Source organism: Onychostruthus taczanowskii, unplaced genomic scaffold (assembly GCF_017590055.1).
Source record: "Onychostruthus taczanowskii isolate IOZ18803 unplaced genomic scaffold, ASM1759005v1 scaffold26, whole genome shotgun sequence".
Classification (NCBI taxonomy): Eukaryota; Metazoa; Chordata; class Aves; order Passeriformes; family Passeridae; genus Onychostruthus; species Onychostruthus taczanowskii.
In genome coordinates, this window is record NW_024499906.1 from 833,820 (window position 1) to 849,583 (window position 15,764).

The 15,764-nt window shown below is 36.8% G+C and overlaps 1 protein-coding gene across 1 annotated transcript in view; it reads left to right on the forward strand.

Annotated features, from left to right (window-relative positions):
• The window catches only part of DIAPH3 (diaphanous related formin 3), a 205,032-nt gene that overhangs the window by 71,297 nt on the left and 117,971 nt on the right, over nt 1–15,764 (forward strand). The gene's annotated exons all lie outside the window — the stretch shown is intronic.

Genomic DNA, 15,764 nt, shown 5'->3' on the forward strand with positions numbered 1-15,764 from the left:
CCCCCAAAAAAAAACCCAGCCATAGGCAAAACACAACCAACAGTTGCAACAGATTTCTCTCCGTTCTTGACTTGCAGTGGTATAGTTAAACCAAACCAAAACATCATGTTTGCATCCCATCTGTTGCAAGTGTGTCAAATTCTGTATTGTATAGAGGCCCCAAAAGACTTTATTTGCAGATGCATCAGACATTGTTATAATGGGAATGAATGGGTGGGATTTAGGATGAATAAGCATTGATTGCTATATGGAGAGAACTTTATGATAATCATGTGTTTGTTGGTTGCTTCAAGTGCATTTATGATTTTACCAGCTGTTCTCTTGCTGATATCTCTAAGCATCATATTGCTTTTAAAAGAGTGATATTTATTCCGTAAACTCCAGGATGCTGTTCCAGGTAGTGGTTGGTGTGTGAGTAGAGCACAGTAGAGAGTTACACAACTGTTAGAGAGAAAGATTGCTTGTCAGTGATTGGAAATCATTGAGGCATGTTTTCCATGTGTACAGATGTAGCTTTTTCTATTTTCAATACACAAGGTTGAAAGTACAGTTCCTGCACCATGTTTGTATGGGAACATCACCACCTTTGGGGAAGACCATGATGACTTAAAGAATGCTTTAAGAAATGGCAGTGGCTCAAAGATTAGGGTGTACTTGTGCCCTTTCACTAGAAACTATAAGTGCATTTGTTCTCAGTGCTGCCTTTGGGAAGCAGGTGCTACAGAAAATAATAAATTAACAACTGGTTTTAAACTGTACCTGAAATCTTTCCTGATTCCTGAAGATTTGTTGATGCAGAAATGTAGGTTCCTTCCTTCCTTCCTTCCTTCCTTCCTTCCTTCCTTCCTTCCTTCCTGCCTTCCTGCCTTTCCTCCCTTCCCTCCCTTCCTCCCTTCCTTTTTTCTTTTTTCCTTCTTCCCTTCCTCTTTCCCTGCCATTCCTCCTTCCCTTCCTTTCACTTGTAATTATGCTTGTCCAGGATTCTGTTAGGAATAGATGCAGTGGTCTGTCTCCATGCTGTCATTTTGTGTGGTCTTTTCTTAAGGCAGTGGAAAATTTTAATTTAAGTCTTTTTCTTTTTTAAATTAAATTATTTTTCCAACACAATTGCCATCACTATCTGTTGCTGGAGGCCCATTTACTAGTTTCAAATTGAGGAATTTGGTCAGGATGTAGGTTTCTAATGGATTCTCAGTGCAGTTTTTTGTCTGCATCTAAAGTCAGAATTTCTGTTGAAAATCTGCTTTCATTTTTATAGCTCTTCTTTCATCACCAAACTTGTATTTTTATCCTAGTAAAAGTAGCAGATATCTATCACTTAATAATGACAATACAAACAAAACCCATTTTTATTATGAAGTCAGTCTTCTCACTCTGAATAATTTTAAAGAAATAATGTTTTTCTAGATATAGAGATTTTTCTGTTGCTGAAATGGAACACTTTGATTTCAACAATTTTCTGGGAAACTACAGATAAATGTAGGTGGTGTTATCCTCTGACTTCAAAAAAGGTTGAGTTTTGGGGCAGCAAAAGCAAGAGATAATGCAGCATTGAAGTGATTCTTCTAGAAGAGACACGGAACATTATCAGCACATAGGAGTGTATTAAAAGAGTTAAAAATCTGAAAAAAATTTAAACGTTATTTTATAAGTAATCTTGTTAGGTTTAGTGGTGTGGGTTTTTGTTTGGTTTTCATTTTGTATTTTTCTATCAGTACATTGTAATAATAATTGATTAGGTAGACATATAGTCTATTTTCCTTTAGCTTGTTGTGGAATATGGTTATACAGCTCTATATACAGTTGTTTTCCTTAGTGATTTTTACTTGATCTGAATTGTTTTGTTATATTACTAAATACGACACTTATCTTGAAGAGGAGTGCAGTAAAGTTATCATTAGAGTTTTGTATAGGTGGTTTGTGATCTGGGAGCTATATAAATGATTATTGTTATTTTATTAGCATTTAAATTAATAAATGACAAGCTAAGCTTCAGTTTATATCATATGACAATTTTATAAATACTATGGATCTGTGAGCTCACATATTTTGATATTTGCTATGTGTTCTGGAGAAATTTCTATCTTAGAAAATATAATACAATTGGGTCATTAAAACCTAAAATATGTTAGGATTTCTTTAGTTGCTAATGAAATATCTTGAAAGCTGCTGAACAGGACAGATGACTTTTAAAGCTAATTGTAATTCACTGAGGCACACTATAATCTATAGGAAAGTTCACCTCTGCACTGTTCCTGTCCAGTTGTTGTCTCAAACAATTATCAGCAAGTTATTGTTCTGGTATGAGCCATGTCATGCTTCAAAGTGAGATGAAAAAAATTAATGAGGGTGCATGAATGCTTGTTAAGTAGATACAGTTATGCTCAGTTATGCTCTCAACATTCTTCACTATGACTATTGAGATTGAGGCAATGTACTCTAATGAGACCATGCAAACAAATGTGCTGATTGACAGCTCTTGCTTTAGTAATAAGAAATGTTGGCTAAATTCATATTTTGTTTCAGCGTAATCTTCCTTATATGCTTGTGCATATAAAATTGAAGTGCTTGTGCACTTGAATTTGACTTATCCTGTGGACCATTTTTTTTTTCTTTATTCAATTATGTAAATCCATTTCACTGCTTTTATTAGAAACTGTGTATGATATTTAGTGATGATTGCAAGGGAATCATGCATCATTTAGTAGTTATAGCAAGAGACTACTGAGGGGTTTTTATTTATTTTTGCTGGGAAAAGATGACAGCACCTTTTCTAAAAGTTACATTCAAAAATGACTGAGGACTTTATTTCATAGATTCATTAATTCATTATCAATGATATGCAGAAGCACTGAACAGGTTTTCTACCAATTACAATCAAAGACACGGTGCTAGATTAAAAAGAAAGGAGAAAAGTGTACTTTTCATATTCAGCATATGAAAAGTAAATTATGCTAGGCAGTAGATAACATTTTAGTTTTTTGAGAAGATGACAGTTTTTCTAAGCAAAACAAATATGATCAGTTTAACCTCTGGATCACAGTAGGACTGCCATTGTACCAATATGAATGAAAAGTGGGATTAGCTGCAGACTTGTAAAACAGGTAAGTTTAAGAGGATGTGGGGAATATTGAAAAAGGATGCACTGGACTATGAGGCTAAAAGTAGAGTTTCTGAAGAATCAATTTTGGGAATAATTGTTTATTAAATAGTCTCAATGATCTGTTACGTATGTTAAGAAAAGGCTAAACTTTGTGGTGGCAGAGTTTGGAAGCATTTTCAGATTCAAGAATGTTACAGAAGCTGGATGAGTAGAAGAAACACAGATTTGAGAACAAAGCCAAATACTTAAGTATGATTGGCAAATTTTATGTTACTTTTAAGTCCTGTTAGTTCTGAAAGAGCTTGCTCTATTCAAGTGTGTTTCAAGTAATCTCAGTATATTTAACCCATGTAGGATCTACAAAATCAAAACTGCAGGACTTCTTTTTTAGAAAACCTTTAACTGTAACTTCACTTGTTTGTAATGAAACAGAACTTTTCTCACATGATAAAGAAATTTTATCATGTTCAATCCCTTGTTCACATTGCTAAATGCTACTGCATTTGCTTACCTTATATTTAACAATATGCTATTGAGGCCCCAGCATGTACCTGATGCTTGCAGGAGGGCCAGTACAGAATCAAGATAGGTAGCAGTCACTAAAAAGTTTGTTACTGGCTTTTCATGGCCTTTCTGGCATTCTGTTGCTAATAGTAGGTTATGGAGACCTGTAGTAGCTGACTGACTACTTAAAGGTGGAAGAGTATTGGTGGTGTTTGAGAATGGAGAGTGTGAGTGTAAGTGTAGCTACTTCAGAAGAAAGCAAAGAAACCTGGAAATTAAACACATGAGAAAGAATCAGTCTGAAACAAGCTCACATTTCTCCAGTCCATTCGGATGGATTTGATATTGTGTAAGAGCATGGCACAGTTCCTTTGCCTTCCCTTCTGGTCAGGGAATCAGAACTTAGTGGAGATGCTCATGCCTGAAATTTAACACTGTGAACACAAACTTTAGGTTAGCACTAGAATCGGGGATATTTTACTTCAGTTTATGTACATATGGGTATTTTTAGATATATATATGTATTGGTTGTTTACAAAAAAAAAAAAAGGAAATAAAGATAAGGGAAGAAGAGCAGAACAAATCCTGGATTTCACAGAAATGTTTCCAGTAGGGAAGCATTGTCATTAATATGTTTACAAGTCATGCTTTCTAATGTGACTTTCAGTTCTACTGTCCCAGACGCAAGGCAGATTAAATCACAGATGCGTAGAAGCTGCTGGTATCATCCGGTGAAGAGATTAAATGGATTTGAAATATTTAACTAAAAAAATCAAAGATCCTGTTGTAGTGCTAAGATATTTTCTCATTCTTTAAGAAGAGCATTAGAAAGAAAAAAGACCTGTTTAAACCACAACAAATAAGTAAAAACTAGTCATGAATAAATTGAACTGCAGATTGGTTCCAGACAAGCAGTTCAGAGAGATTCCGGCACACTTACCTTAGGAATGCCTCTTTAAGAAAAAAACCTCAATATTTTGAAAATAGACCTAAGAAAATTATGAAAAATGTATTTACTGTGCTTTGTTTTAGGAGTGACCCGAACTCTGGACCATGAATTCCTATTTTACATTTATTAGATGACACAGTAGTTGCTATTAACTGTTGCAAAAATTTACAAGTAAGAGATAGATTTGCATTCCTTTATCTTATTCCTTTCTCTCTCCTGCTCCCATACACCACATAAGATACGCATTTGTAAGCAGTGGGTTTATCAGGAGTGCATGAGGAAGAGGATGGGTTGCATGTTGCAGGATGGGAGATCCACAGTGATTTGTCTTTTATTTGGCTTGCCTCCCAGATTTTCCAGCTCACAGGGATTGTAACAAGGGGTAAGCAGTCTCACTCTTAAGGTTCAAACCCAGGCATCTGACCTGCAAGGCTGCTACTTTCAGGCTGCTATTCAGCTAGTGCCATCATCCTGGAGATCTAGTTGCATTGTCTGACTATATATCAGCATTTCATGCCTTAGGCTGATAGAAGTGTCCCATCCTGATCTCCAGACATGCTTCAGGTGCTTTGATGTACTTTAGGTGCTACTGTGGGATTGCCTTTTATTATTTTTGGTACCCTTGGTTTCCTGCTGCGTTTGTAATTTGGCAGTCCACTGCTGGCTGTGGCTCTTCATTCAGTTTCAGTCAGAATACACCAGCTCCTCCCTAGTAATCCCAGTTTGCTGTTCTTGTCCATTTGCCCTTTCAGTTTGGAGTCCCATGTACTGCTGTTTCTTGTCACAAGTTAATGATCAGCACTTTGTCAGGTTGGTACTGCCCCTGCCTTTGTGGTTTGTGAGGCACTGACAGTGCTGTGAGGTGATAGTGGTAGCTTAGTCCCTCTTATGTCAGATCATTCATTCCTGCCCTTGCCCTACCCCATCTATTCTAGTTCCATGTCTTGGGGTTTTTTTGTATAGTCACTCAAAGAATTAGGTTGAAAGCCTCATCCAGTAGTTTCCCTCCTGGAAATATCTTGAATTGTTTTAAATTAATGTCAGAGATTAATAAAAGAATTAAAAATAACATCAGAACACATGGAGTACCCTTTATAAAACTGTTCAGCAAAATTACTTACAGATGAATAACGTATGGTGCAATATGCACTATATTGTATTACAGTGTTCTGCAATGAAATTACTTCTACATAATAAATAATAAAAATTGTCTTTCTTGTGAATTGAAGTATTGTTCATCAATAAGGATATTTAGTTAAACTGATTTTGAGAGCTGGGTGCTGGTAAGACTATACAACAATATTTTACACAAGTGAAATGAACCCCATAGTTTAAAGGAAGAAGATGAGGTCTTGATGGAATAATTTTTTTGTCAGAAATATATCTTCAACCTACATGTATACTCAGATGGTACTTGTTAACTTTAAATCTTACAACAACAAAGATCAAATCAGTTATGAAAAATGTCTCTCCTATCAGTTGCAGTGTACTATTCTGAGAGAAATGACCCTTAAAAACAAATGGTTAATTAAAATGTGTAGTTTTTGTTTATAATTTACATGATAGCAAATGTCATGAATTTGTTCATTGGCAGGCAAATCTGGTGCTGCTAGATGGGGAGTTAAATTCTTTTTCTTGTTTGATAGTGTCTATATGGCTGTGGAAGGAAGTGGCGCAACTGAAAGTTAGGTTCTGGAATTCACTATACAGATAAAAATAAGAAAATAGTGAATAGCTTCTTTCAGATGCATTGCAAACTTCTGCTCTGCTGGGATCACAGGATGGTGCTCTTTGAGCAACAGAACACATGTCAGTTCATTGATGCTGAACTGAAGAAGCTTGACTGATGTCTTCTGCCCTGCTTCTGGTTACATGGTCTGTCCCACTTTGGTGCTCATTTGATTACTCCACAAGCTGATTAAACTTGCTACTTTGACATCACACTCCTGTTGATTTTTTTGGTCATTTTTGTCAATTGAAGTTTTTAAAGTACATTGATTATTATGTTGCCCCTTTCATAAATTCAAGGAATATGCAAGCAGGAAGAAAGCAGAGTATGTAGAGGAAGGAATGGACTCCCATATATTTCCAGAAATGCTCGGCTATGTCTCCATACGATGACTTTTGGAATCGTAGAATACTTGGGATTGGAAGGGACATTTAAAGGCTATCTAGTCAACTCATCTTCAATGACATCAAATTGCTCAGAGCCACATCTGGACTGACTTTGAATGTTTCCAGGGGTGAAGCATCCACAGTTTCTCCAGGCAACTTGTTCCAGTGTTTCCTCACCCTCATTGTAAAAAATGTCACCTATATATCTAGTCTCAACCCTTTTTATGCTAAAACCCTTGTCCTGTCACAATAGACACTAATTTCTATAAGCCCCCTTGAAATATTCAAAAGATTCAAGGTCTCCCTGGAGACTTCTCTTCTCCAAGATAAACAAACCAAGCTCTCTCAGCCTGTCTTTGTAGAAGTGCTGCAGCTCTCTGTTTTTGTGGCCTTCCTCTGGACCTGGCCCAAGAGATTCATGTCCTTCCTGTGGTGGGGACCCCAGAGCTCAATGCAGCACTCCAGATGGGGTTTCACCAGAACGGAGTAGAGGGGCACAATCACCCCCTTTTGATCTCTTGGCCAGGCTGCTTTTGATGCAGCCCAGGATGTGGATAGATTTCTGGGTCACTAGTGCACATTGCCAGGTCATGCCCAGTCATTTATACACCAGCACCCCCAAGCCCTTCTCCAAAGGTGAAAAAACTTAAATTACTGTATGTTCAAAGACTTCTAGTGTTTAAAACTCAAGGCTGGAAACATCTGTATTAAATTGAAAGTTAAGATTATGATGAAGCAATTTTCCCAGTGTAGTAAATTAAGATATAAAAATCAAAAAGATACTTCTACTTTTTGTTGTGAATAAATAATAAATACCCACGTTTTCAAAACTTGCACACTAAGAAGAACTAAAATTAGCTTGTTGGACTTTGGTCTAGAAATAAGCCAAGTCCAGCTTCTAGAAGCTATTTAGTGAAGTTTAAAGAGTTTTGCTATAAAAGTAATGAATTCTTCATTAAAAGATAAGAAAACATATAACTGGTAGACTCACCTAAAAAGGCCCGAGAGCATAGTTAAGTAAATACAGGGACTGCAGCATGTTAAGCATATTTAACAGATGCTACATATAATATATAAGCAGCAGAAGCCATGTCTTGAGTGTCTCTTTTTCATGCAGGTTTCACTTACGAGTATATGCTTGTATTTTAATGGTGAGGACTTCAGTAGGTTGTAACTGCTTTGCGATTTAGAACTAAGGTGTTAAAATTTTCATACTATTAAATTTTATGCATGGATAAAGATGTAATAATAATGCTATACAAAAGTATGATTTAGCCTTTCAAAAGTCATGTCTGCCTTCCAAAGAAAAAAAAAAAAAGAGTAACACACCTTTTTTCCTGTTTCCCAATGCTGAAGCTCTGAATTATTTCTGTTTGACGAATAATGAACTTACCTCCAAGCTAGACTTTGGGGGAACACCACATTAGCGCAAGAAATGTAACTTCCATGGTCAGTAGAGTGAGTTTTAGAATAGGTCAATAAAGTGGACAGTAACAGATTGCTAAGACCAGCTGGTATTCACCCTGGACTTCTAAGGGAACTGAAGGATGAAACAGCTGAGCTATGAACTGTGCTATGTAAACTATTGCTTGAACTTATGCCAACATCAGAAGAAAGGAAGCAAGGTGACAAATGCGGTGACAGTTTTAAAAAAGGCTTGAATATCTACAATTGCCAAAGCTGACACCAGTGGTGGACATATTGTAGATAATCAATGATAAATGGCAGAATTAGTTAACAATCTAATAAATTACTGATATACTGGCAAAATGGGGTTTTGGGAACGTTTAATAAAGGAAAACAAAATAATAAATAGAAGTTTTATTGTAAAAGTTCAAGCTTTGCCCAGTTTTTGTGTTTCCATTCTTCTTACTAATAAAAAGTATAGTAGAGATACAGTGAAACTGATCAAGATTATAAAAAATGAAGTCTTTCTTTGTACAATGCACAATTAAGAATTGGAATGCTGTGGTGAAGGACTTAAAGTTTAAAATTTATTAGGTTTAAAAAGCAATTACACAAATGTGTGGAGGAACAATCTGTCAAGGATTATTAAATGAAAAGATTTTGCTCTGGAATTCGACAGTGTCTGAAAGGCAAATGTTGAACACCAAATAGTGGAGGGGAACAGTTGCCATTGCAATTTACAGTCAATTATGTTCTGGTGTTTCTTGAATCAACTATGCTCCCTTTGGGTACAAGTGCACTCAGATCTGTTATTCAGCTTTTGATGCCTTTGACAAGTGATGGATCAGCTTTCTAAAGCCCAAACAGCTAAATCTTGATGTTAGGAATATATCTTAGAATTGGGAGATCTGGAAACTATAGAATTATGTGTCTACTGGCACTAGACTCTGTTCTGCTGGGAACAGCAGTATGTTTCGCTTTTCCCTATCCAGCAAATTCCATTGTAGCAGAAAGCTCATTTCAGCCTCCCCTTTTATCTTTCCCCTCAGACAAGAATTAATGAAGTTTCAGATCTTTCCAGGAGTTGAATCACTCTTGGTTAAAACTTTCAGTTCTAGTGGGGAGCCCAGCAGGTGTTTAGATTGTAACTAAAAGTATGATTATTCTGATTTTGCATGCCATTTTTCTGTGAGCATTTTTGCTTCTTAACAAATTTTACTTCATAACAAATAATAACAAAGTTACTTCTTAACAAATAAGACTTCAGGGTTGTTTTTTGGTTTTTTTTTCCTTCAGAATTTTGTCAGCTACTGTTAAAAAATGTGAGAGTTTAATGTTCTTGGTTTAGAATGAACTATAATTTAAAACAGATTTTTAAGTGATCAGAAGTCCCTGATGCTAACAATTGTGTTGGTACAACCTTAGGTTGCTTAGTTTCTAGTAAGTATTCTGCTTAGAAAGCAGAATGTTTGTCAGCTTCCTGGTATTTCAGTGTTCAGGCATTCTTTGTACTTCTGTGGGCTATGCCTAGAAACCTTATTTAACCTTGTTTTCATAAAAAAAAAAAAAAAAGAAAGGTATTTTCAAGGCTATTGTAAAACTACCTATATCTAGTTCACAATTTCTTTTGTATTTCAAAGTAAATTGTCACAAATAACTGCTGGTGAACAGCTCAATATGAAATATTCAAGTGGAGCTGATGGCACCTGTGTAGTGTCATGGTCTAGGTGATAGGCTTGGTGATGGCCTTTTTATTTATTTATTTTTTCTTCTGAGACTAAAGGTTCGCTTTTTTTTGTTGCATGTCATATTATAGGACAGTAATCATGCAGAGCTGTTAAAACAATCCAATACTTAAAAAGTTTCTGTCCTGTCAGTCAAAAGGCACATATTCCCTGCCTGGCCTTTGATTTCAGCACTGGCATAGCCACAACTGGAATACTGTGTCCAGCTCAAGGCCCCCCAGTGAAAGAGAGACATGGACATACTGGGAAAGGCCAACTAAGGGTCATGAAGGTGGTGAAGGGAATGAAGCCACCCTCGTGTGTGGAAAGGCTGACAGAGCCATGGGTATTTAAAATGAGCAAGGGGAGGCTCAGGAGGATCTTGCCATTTTAGATAAATACCTGATGGGAGAGTGCAAGGAGGATTGAGGCCAGACACTGCTCAGTAGTGCCCAGTGACAGGACAAGAAGCAGTGTGCGCAAACTGAAACACAGGTTCCTCCTGAATATCACAAGCCACTTTTTTATTACTTTGAGGGAGCACTGGCACAGAGTGCCCAGGGTGGTTTTGGACTCTCCCTCCAGCCTTGGGCATATTCAAAAGCCACCTGAATACCGTCGTGGGCACTTGGCTGTAGATAGCCTTGTGTGAGGGGATTGGACCAAATAACCTCCAGAGGTCACTTCCAACCTTAATAGTGGTTGATACCAAGGTACTCCACATTGTAGCTTTAAATAACTAAGAAGGGCTGAAGAATTTTTTCTTTAGGTAGAACCTCATTTTCTGTTAAAGATCTGTTCCTTTGATTCCACATAACATTTAGGAGATGGAGAACTTCAGGTTTTCCCATTGAATACCCTACTATATGGGACACAAGATATCGTTTGCTTTTAAGAATTAGAGTTCTATACAGATGAAGTAGGCATCTACTTTCATAATGACACTTGGTATGGGTACATGTTTTGAGTCCATGACTCCAGGCTAGTTCTTTCATTTTTCAGTGAAGAGAGAATGCAAGATCACTGTTGTCTTAGCTAAGAGGCTAGGAAAAGTGTAAGGTCAGGTATAGTCTTCTGTATGCTCTTTTACTTCGTGACAAAATAACACTCTTAGTGATGAAATAACACCACTGAGTGTTCTGTGTGCATTTTTAAGTTTCATCTTTTCAAGTTTCATCTGAAATAGGAATTCAGACTTTTAAAAATAAATGTTCAGACCTAAATGTTCAGATACATTTCTTTTGAAGCTTGTATTTCAAAGGTATTTTGTTTTGGTTTTTTCCACTAGGATGATGTATTTTAGAAGATTTTTTTCTTGAGCATACAGATGCACAGACATGATTTTTCTTACAAAGATTGTGTGTAGCAGATTATATCAAGACCTGTGGTAGAAATAGAAATGTGTGTTGCAATTCATGAATGTAGATTATTTCAGTGGCACCTACCAAGAATGTAATTGATTCAGAGTTACACAGAGTAGCTCCCTAGGATCCAGTCCACACTTTTATGAAGTGCTGTTCTGCAGGCTTCCAATACTTCCAAGTATTTATAAAACAGTCCTGTCACCACTCTTTTCAGGACCCTAATTTCAGTCAGGTCATTCCCGCAGATGGAGGTAGTTGACTACATTTGAATGTGTATATGGATCTGAATTTGAAGAAGACAGTAAAAGCAATCTATCCAGTGTCCAAAACTCCTTTGAGGTATTGTGTGTGTGTATGTTGGCAACCACATCTGTTAATTTTAGAGTTGCTAATAAGGATGTGGGGTGTGAAGATAAGAGAAACTGCAAAGGGTGGGAGGTGCATTCTTGTGTGTTTCAAAGTGCTCTATCACTTTGTTTCTCAGCCTGAGAGGGAAGAGCAGGCCATCAGATGAGGTGCTACTGACAAAACATAGCTCACATGCTAGGGCCATGCGTGTGTCCCGCAGTGGGATAGATTTAGCGTATAGACAGAACTTTAAAGGGTGTGTGGTTTTCTATTGTATAATAGCTGAAAAAAAAAGTAATTTTGAAAAACTTAATGCTTTAGTAAGATCATACTTCTGGAGCTGTGAGAACTGCCTGTGTATTTTGTGATCCCCTGGTTTCTTCTCTCATTAGCATGGTAACATCTCACGTCTGTTTCCTTCAAATAGTCACATCCTTTCTGCAGCAGCTGCCCACTCCCACTAGCCTGCTTCATTTTTTTCCCACTGTAAGCAAATGTTCCCATTTTCTTTCTTCTGTATACTTTCCCCTCTATTACAGTGCTCTCCACAAATGAAAATTTAACTGCTTATTTTCTATGATTTCCTTTTAGTCTAGATTCTTACTTCACCTGTTCAGATATTTCTATTCATTCCCCTCTGCTGTGGGGTATTTTCCTCTTTTTACTTGTTGGAAATAGAGAATAGTTATGTTTCTTGGGATTTTGGGGGCTTTTTTTTTTTTTTTTGCCACCTGTCATGGTTTAGGAGCGGCACTCCCTCGTTTAGTGCCCCCTTATGCCTTCAATGGGAGATAAAGGCAGAGATTATGGGTTGAGATAAAAGCAATTTACTGGAAACAGCAATGAGATAAGAACAGTAACAGCAACAATATTAATAACAAAAGTTTACAAAAAGAGAGTGATTTGCAGGGAATTGCTCACTGACTGGGACAGTGAACAAAATGGTGGACAGACCATCTGCCTCCATATTTTTCCCCCAAGCCCAAGACAATGAAAAAAAATGGCAGACAGATCATCTGGTTGGGACCAGTGTTACCCCACCGGTCCATTTGTCGCTTGGTTCCCTGGAAAAGGAATGTCTCCTCCTTCCACCTGTTTTCCAGGAAGCAAGAGAGAGAGACCCATTTCCCTCCTCCCTGGCCACGAGGTGAGATAGGATTGAATTGCCCCGTGCCTTGGCCATGTCCATGTGGCTCCACATGACCCGTGTCCTTGTCCGAAACCAGGGTATTAGCAAAGGAAGTGAAAAGTTCTAGAGGCAGTAGGAGGTTCAGAGTTTTCAGTGGGAAGTGCAACATTTCAAACCAGCAAGAAAAGTAATACATGTCCTCTGCTTCTTATTGCTGCCAACTACATAAGGACGTGACCTGAATTCTGCTAAAGAAGTATCATGTAAGTTTGCAGTAATTTAGTTTGTTGCATAGTTGTAGAATTCTGCATACAATTCCTTCATGAGTTTCCTAGAATAGACACGTTCTGTGCTTATATGTTTTTCTTAGTGTTGTGATGCCTTAAGTAGTGCTATAACATTGTTTATAACCCCTTCCTGGGTGAAAATTCCTGAGGCTATTGGCCAGTTCATTTGCAGCACTGTTTCTTGATTTGGAAGTAGGGGATGAAGTAGTGCACGATTAACAGTTAATTCTTTTTGCATGTTTGTGTGTCTGTATTATTTTGGTTATAAGACTCAAATAAATTTTGCTTTCTAGTGCTGGAAACATTTTTTTTTTCTTTTTTTTTTGCCCCTTTAGCATCCAGTTTGAGGCTGTCAGGGTACGTTTAAGCAAATTAGTGCATTTAGATAATTTAACTACTTTTTATTGTTACTACAATGGAAATTATTTTGTTTTTTGTAAAGTTCCAGGTTTTCTTGCAAAGTTCCAAGGTAGCTATGAAGCATTTTATTGTATTTTCATTAAGGCATGAAAATTGCTTAGAACCTGTGCTACAGGGATGTACAGGTCTTCTAGGAGAATCTGCAATTCTAGCATTGATAAGACTTTGAGGCAACTCAAAATTCATGTTTTTAAGAGTCACTGTTTTCAGTGTGTTTGAAGAAGTTAAGAAATTTCAGAGGTCTATTAAAGTGTATAACTGTTGAGGCGAACTCTCTGTGTGTGGAGACACGAGGCTTGACTCCATTTCAGAAGGCTGATTTATTATGTTAAATATTATATTAAAATGCTACATTAAAACTATACTAAAAGAACAGAGAGAACAGAGAGATCAGAAGGCTACAACAAGAACAGAATAGAACAGAATAACAAAATCCTGTGACTGCTCACAGCCTTGGCACAGGTGGCTGTGATTGGTCATCAATGGAAAACAATCCACATGCACCAATCACAGATGCACCTGTTGCATTCCACAGCAGCAGATAGTAATTGTTTACATTTCTCTCCTGAGGCTCCTCAGCTTCTCAGGAGAGGAAAAATCCCAGCAAAGGATTTTTTCATAATACCATGGCTACATGTAACTGCAGGACAAAACAGTCATGTGACATAACCAGCCCCTTGACATAACCTTCTGGGTTCAGTAAGGGCTCTTCTTCAAGCATAATCAGAAAAAGTGAATCTTTAGTGGTAACCTTCTTTTTATCCTGTAGCTTTAATGCCATTCTATTCCTCTGGAGCCTGGGGTATAGAGTTCTCGCATTGCTGGTGCAAACCTACTTTTGCTTTCACATGTGTAGTAAGCAGGGTGTGTGGTTTTCCTGGTACAGGACAGTGCTAACCATTCTGTTCAATGTGCTAAAAGAAATTCAAGGCCAAGTGAATTTTGTGGGTAGACTGGGAACAGACAAAAGAGGAGGATTGTGGCTTTGTAACCTATTTTGCAGGACCCTGGTTATCAGTCCTTTTTCTAAGGACTGCTTTATGTCTTAGCTTAGTGATTTCATTATTGCAGAATACGGGTTCTTTTCTGCACTGTGGCATGTTCTCAGGGGCATTGTGTTGCCTAGCAGGTGTAGAGTATTAAAAGTGATTTAGGAGATGATTCAAATTTCTATCTCCACCTACTCAGAAGAGACTTGAATCTGGTTCCTTCAATCCCTGTGTGAGGTCTTGAATTCCTTATCTCTTTGGTTGTATCCTAGACAACCAAGATCAAAGACTTCAAGAGGTCATTTTGTCCCAATCCTTGGCAAAATTTATCATGCTTTGGAAAACATTTTTTAAGAATGATGTAGCTCTTAAATATCTCTCTTAACATTTTTGGAATTAATTTCAGTTTAGGGAAATCCTCTTGATAATTCATGCTTATGTCTAGTTTTGTCAAGGATCATCAGTGAACTATAAATTTTAATTCTATGTCTCCTTGACAGGACTTCTCGTCTATACCTATCTCCTTTGGAAGTCAGTAGCACATTATACTATTTTAGCATATTTTCTTCTCTCAAATATTTGAAGCATGTATAACGTAATTTGGAGCAGTCATACTGTAGGGCTTGGAAACTAATTTCATTTGTCAAATAGTATACAGAATTAGATAAACAGTAGCAATGTATTTGGTAAATAACATTTGACAGTCAAGATTTGTGCTGGGGAGAGGAAGAAGGAAAAGTTTAAAAAAAGTGTATTTTGTATTATGTATTATTGTAAAATAATACAATACCAGATCATATTTAAGGGAAGATTTGTGTGGTTTTTGATTTTTAGTTTGTTTGCATAGTAATTCCTACTAATACTTTATCAAGGCTATGTTGTTATTGTAAGTGAAATTCTTATGACAATGTGTGACTAATGAGAAATAAATTCAGCTTGCACAATGTATTTGGGAGATCCTATTTGTATTAATTATTTTCTATTTGTATGAATTATTAAAAGAAAGAATAAGCCAAAGTCTCCAGCAATGTTAATATATGTTTATACCATCACTTTTTCTTTGTGGTGTTTTGTAATAATGTCATTACACCATATTTTAAAAAAGGCATATTTTTGAGGGAGGGCAGGAAAATAGATCTATGTATCTGCTATATAGGTATATAACAACTCTGCTATATTCTAAATTAATGTTAATTTTTTAATAAGCTGGTGATCTTGGATAATTTTGGTGCATATGTTTAGACAAAAGCAATCACAAAAATAGATAGATGTCTCAGTGTTGAGACATATTGCCATATTTTTAAAGATTTGTTATTGTTAAAATCCAATTCGTAATCCTAGCCTTGCCAGGGTAACCGAAACATGTTGCATGATATTTTAAATATGACTGAATTTGTACAAATAACATTACCATCTTTATTCAGG